Here is a 6438-nt window from a genome sequence, read left to right on the forward strand (position 1 = left end):
TAGTCACCATGGTGTCTCCCTGTATTAGCTAAAGGTTTTGGATGAGAATCTGTCACAAGCAGGCACAGCAGCCCAGAATTCTGATACTGATCCTGTTGCCACCAACCAATTCTGTTAATATAGAGTTAGCTCAGGTATCTCACCACTACAGACTGTAGAGTAAACCTCCTTCAAAAAAACCCTTTTATCATTCTCTGCACACCAGAGTCCCCTGTGAACCAACCTGCTTCTTAATCTGGTATCTTTTGAAACATCTATGATTTCATGTTTATATGTAGGAAGAAGCAACTTCTCATCTGCTCCTCATGATTTCAGAGTAAATTTGCTGGAGGTTCAAGGCCACCATTCTCCAAAAAAAATAAAATGGTAGCATCACTTTTCTTGGGAAAACACTTCTTGAGGCATCCTGTGTAGCCTCTCAGAGTGGGGCCTTCACAAACACACAAATCAGATCAGCTGAAGCTCTTAAAGCAGACCATCTCCCATTAATACAGCAGAATAACCAGTATTAGGGCTCAAGTCCTTGCCCATCTTCTGAGTTTAAGACTGTAAGATCAGAGGTCACGTCTTTAGAACTGCTGTAAGAACATTGTATCTGGTTGACCTTCATCCAAACCCTGGGGAAAAGACCACAAAGTATTTTTCCGCCTGAACATCCCCTGTGCACCCACGGCATTTTTCCATAATTTGCCCTTTGGAGTCACCAAGTTTATTGAAAAAGAAATGCTAACCTAATACATTTATTCAATTTGGCTTCTCCTGAGTGTGAGATTAGCAAGGAAAATTGTTTCTTAAAGCCTTCTCTGTATCTGAAGTTTTTTCTGAAGTCAACTATAAATACGTTCATGTGGTGCCATATGTAAACTTCATTCGAGAACTGATTTTGTCTGTTACAGACAAGATCATCAGTAAAGTGTTTCGGTTCCAAAAAATGTAATGTCACCTCTTTCTATTTTCTTATTTAGGCTATGTAGAGTTTTAAGTCCTCCCTCATTTGGAAATTTCCTTTTCCTAACTCTTTGATTTATCTTCATTTCCACCATCCAGTGACAAAACTCTGATACCTGTTTTGTTTTCAGAAATAATATATTAAGAACTTGGAGTATGGGAAGCATGTACATCAATATTCTAGTGCTTATAAAACCCATAGGACTTATTTTGCCAACTCATTTCCACAGTTCACGAAGCACTGCTGATTTGCAGTGATCTGCAGCTCTGCATCTGTTTCATGGACACTTTTAGCTCCATAACATTTTCAGTTAAAAGTGTCTTTGAAAAGGTTACATTATTGTCAAGGAGAAGTTAAAAATAATAAATTGGAAGCAACAATACTGACAGCATAAATTTAAACTCTATTACTAAATTTCTTCTCTGAATTGGTAGTTCCCTTAGCTATGGATGCTATGTCTGAAACTACCTATACTATTTCTTTGCCACGGTATGATGAACACAAAGTCTTAACTGCATTTTTAGGTCAGATGGTGCCATACAGTGATAGTGTTAAAGATATGTTGGTGATGACTCCAAGAATTGGAGCAGTCATTCAGCTACTCTTGTTTTGTTGCATTACCTGTGGGAGATAAATTTTGTAATAATAAATAGAGCAATTGTAACTTGATAATAAATCACAAGGTGATTTAACACTAAATAATTTAAATGGCCAGTTTTTCCACAGCTATCTAACCTAGGGGAGTGATATGCATTGAAACCTTACCCAAATGAACGAACTACTTTGAAAAACAGAAGGAACTTATTATAGGGCTAATAAAAGATCATTTTGCAGTTTTGAGAATACTTCTCACTACTGGGTAGCAAATGTAATTTCTAGCATTTTTATGTTTTGTGTCAGTTCTTTAATATTGCCTAGCCACTGTGTAGTATTATCCTTTCCTAGGAAACTATATAAAGTATTTTTTATATTAATAGCTATTGCTTATGTTATGTAGAAACAGCAAACATTTCAAGCCATGACTAGGAAGTCATGGGGAGAAAACCCTTAGAATACACTTTTTAACTATGTCATTTCACATGAAAAGAAACTCAGAAGGCAGTCACATAAGTTACTAAATATAAGGCATTTGAACTTGCCCACCTTTGGGGTTCATCTTCAAGAAAACACTTGTGAATCTACTATATTTGGAAATAAAGAGGAACAGCAACAAAAAAAATCTTCAAAACAACTTCTGCTATTTGTTTCCTAGGGCTAGACTACAAGACATAAACGAAGAAACTCAGTAAGAACCTGGGCTCAGGTGCTGCAGTGGTGGGTACGGTTCACATTCCAAAACATACAGATCATATTACAGATTGGGCATCACATAATCAAGAGTATTATGGGAAGAATACACATTCTGACAACTTCTGTCCTCTGTTGCAATTCTGAGAAAGCATGACAATAATATCATACTAGGGAATACTTCTGCCACAACTACACTTTCAAAACATGTTCACTCGCATTAGAAACAGCAAAAGTTGTTTTTGGCAGTATCAATACATTCCCATTTTGAAAAGAATATCAATAAAAGGGAGGGTCCCAGGTTTAAAAGAGCTTTATCCAATAGATAAAGAGAAGGTCAATCACACTACAGATGTAGATAATGCAAAGCATCTAAGATATCTTTGCAGCTGCAGCCATTACCTGTCCAATCTGTCCTGCAACACAGTCCTCTCAGTCCAAATGTTTCACAGTAGGACACAAACACTTCTCTCACCCTCTCCAGACAACTCTGTTTACACAATTTAAATAATTTCCCAAGAAATAACATTGAAACATTCAATTTTGGGTTGACTGGCTTTGTTTCAGTAAACTGAAAGAAATAAAAACCCCAACACTCTAACACTTCAGAGTATCACATTGTGTAACTTCCTACGTCAGACTCCTTGAAGACTATTTGTTATACTCCCACTTAGCTAGCACACATGCAGGTACTACTTGAGCGAAATCCTGGCCTCAATGAAACCATGGCTGTTTTGCAACTGACTTCTTTTCAAAATCCAAATACAGTTACATTTAAAGTGACAGTGCAATCTCTTACATCTTCCTATTCCGTTAGAGCAAGTCAGTATTGCAGACCCAGGCTTACAGACACTGAAGGCAGAAACAGTGAGGCTGCAACAGCGAAGCTTTTCTGAGTTGGAGGCAGAGGGATACTGGAATGATATCTGTCCCATGGGAAATTCAGAACTGAAAATTACCAAGGTTAACATATAGTGTTCCATAGCTATTTAGAAAGTATGATTAGAATAATAGAAATGAAAGAAGACTAATTTTCTTAATAATCATATTAAATTGTTTAAACATAGATTTAATTATTTAGCTATTTTTAAAACTATATATTTTTCCTCGCTAGTAAGAGTGACTGAAATATATTGCATGACACAGATTGTGCAGCTTCAGGGGTAGTTCATAGTAACACCTCTGGCAGCAGTGAACTACCACAGTCTTTCTTACCAACTACCTAATTATCTTGCATCTCCATCTTATCATTGTACTGCCCTCATTTACCCCAAACCAAATTACAGCCTGGAAGGAGACTGCAGCAGTGATTTGTGTACCTTATCTGATGAGTAGTTACATCATGTGGTCAACTCTGGAATGGGTTCAAGAGAAATTAAGACAGAACCTTGTATAATTGCCCGTTTATAAAGAAAACATGTCAAAACAACGTCACTGATGTTTTGCCGGGGGAGAAAGGGATTCAAGGCCCTGACAATGCACCTAATGACTTTTGCATTCCCACGGTTGTTATACCATTCCTCTTCTCTGTATTTTCAATAAGAAAATGGAGAGTTGCCTCACATTCTCATTTGCAAGAACCTTGGGTATATGTAGCCTCCACCCATTTGGAGGCCTCATTCTATTGCCATAATGATATATATTAATTTGTTAAATAATAATAACAACTAATTACAGTTATTAATTTAATTAAATAGGCATTAAATTGTATCTTTTTCTAGATAGGCCTTGGATCATTTCACAAATGAAGGAAAACATTAATATCTACATCATAAAAGCTGAATAAAAAGCAGAGTTATGGATATATGCAGATTCCATGGGAAGTGAACATAACTTGCATTGTACAAGCACTGCAATGTCTTCTGCAGAAAGACTACAGTGCATCTTGGACTGAGTCCCTGAATTTTTTGAGCTTTTTAAAAAATTACTTCCTAGATTTCATTGCTAAGAAAAGAACCCTGAAAATATTAAGCAAGCATAATTAGAACAGAAGGGCAAAAAAATTTCTTATAATCTTAGTATATTAATTTTCTTAAGAACTTGCTTAATAACAATGACTTTCTGAAATAATAAGTATAAGAAGCTGAAATTCTTTTCAAGAAACTTATGTTTTATGTTGTGTCTAAATTTGATCCGGGCAACCTGAAGTAAACTAGAAGAAAAACCATAAAAATGCTTTAAAACAAGCATAGTGAGACTGTTGTATGGGAGATTTCAATACTTACTGAATGCATATTGAGGTGGTTGATGATTGCCATAAAGATATTTGGATAAATGATGTGGCTTTACAGGCCATACAGAGGGGTGCTTCAACAATTAAAGCTTTTCTCACTCCTCTGTTGATGATGAAAGAATCAGGTTCTTCATGTATTTAAAAAGGAGGTCCAGCAGTTGGTGGAGTAGTCTGATGTAGAAGCTTCCAGTTGTGAACTTTCTCTTTTATCTGAATTCACTTCATTCAAAATGAAAGGCAGGGCTGTTTATTTCCATTAAATCTAGATATTTAAAAAAATGAGTTAAGTCTAAGCGTAAAAACTAGTTTATCCTGTACTAGTACAGCTGTTTGAGCTTGTTGGAAAGGACTACCTCATAGAGGTGACTCATTCCGTTGCTATTAAAGACCAGATTTAATACAGGCTTGATTCATACTATATGTCTTGAGTATAATTCTACTGTTGTTATTTTAAATAATTAACAGTAATCCAAGTAAAAGCAAATGAAAACAAAAATTGCACAAGAAGACAATGAGAAGAGAAAGTGGCTACACAGCCTCTGTCTCAGTAGAAATCCAATTTTCACTCTTTTTTAAAATAATGATCCATCACTCCCAGCTCAGAAGCTTTTCATTTGCTGTTACTGTGTCTTGGTGAGATATACAAAATATTTGGAGAAAGGATGTTATCTTCACATCTTGCATGTGATCTTTCACATCTTGGGATGATACAACCTGGCTGCTGGTACCTTCTCTTAAAAGAAGCACAATATTTTTATTTTTCAGGATCCAATATTAGTGGTGAAAAGTGGCCAAATTTTGAAACCTCAGACAGGCTTCTGCTCTCTTTGACCCTTCCTTCTAAGTTTTCTATTTACTGATGACCTTAGAAGCTGTGAATTCTGCATGAGAAAGCAAAGAGGGGGGGTACCTGCCTTCCTGTGTAATGCACAGGATAGTCATGAGATACAGATTCTGACAACTAGTTAGCATTCTGATAATAATGCATGACAGATAAATGAAAAACACAGTCTGCAGAGGGGAACTAGTTTCTCAGAATTTGCAGTGCATGTTTTGACTTCCTGCAAGATCAGATCAGTAGCCATAATATAGAATAGACTGCAGTCACTTCACTACAGACCTCCATTCACAATTATCTATGGCCTGAGCTGCAGCAGCTGATTCATCTCAAACCCAACATCCATCATTCCTGTCTTGCAGCTACCTGCCATTCCTACCCTATGGTCCCAAAAACTCTGCCAGTTCTCTCTGTCCTGCTCTGAATCTTTCCACTTATTTCTCTTCTGGGATCTTCACAAAGTTCTGCTTGTGCCATTCCCTGCTAGGCTGTTGCCTGGCTCTTGTGGTTCTGGGCATTCACAAGGGAATCTGCTCCCCTTTACAGACATCAGTATCCTCGACTTCTCCATCTCTATCTGTTTTCTGATCAGGGCATCAAAACCAGACAGTGGGTGTGCCTTTAGTTTCCCGGCACTATCCTGTTCTCTGAGGAATACAGCCTTAAGGTAGGATGCAGAAATTCAGTGATTATGATCTTTCAGTCCATTTCCTTTCTTCCCTCCATTGGCTCCTTTTTGCCCCAAGGCCCTCACTGCTCCAACTTGGGAATGACTTTACAGCCTCATCCACCTCCTCATTACAAATCCAATGGGGTTTTGACCTCACATAGGAGAGTCATCTGATGCAGACAGTGATAACCTTTCAGGTGCCGCCAATTGTCCTGTGCTTCACTGGACCGGAGAGTTGCTTTACTAGATTTCATGCACCAGCTCTTTCAACCTGATGAGGGAGAAAGCATACATTAACTAGTTTGCCCACTGCTCTCAGGTTGGGCTGGGGGAGGGGGGTAAGGCAATGTGCTCTAGTGGCTTGGATATTTTCATCATCTTTGCACCTCACACTGAGTCAAGTTGTAGAATTTGCTAAGGGACAAAAATCTGAAATATTGAGTGACAATCCATAGAAAGAG

Source organism: Manacus candei, unplaced genomic scaffold (assembly GCF_025592945.1).
Source record: "Manacus candei isolate 608988 ecotype Guabito, Panama unplaced genomic scaffold, ASM2559294v1 h1tg000014l, whole genome shotgun sequence".
NCBI lineage: Eukaryota > Metazoa > Chordata > Aves > Passeriformes > Pipridae > Manacus > Manacus candei.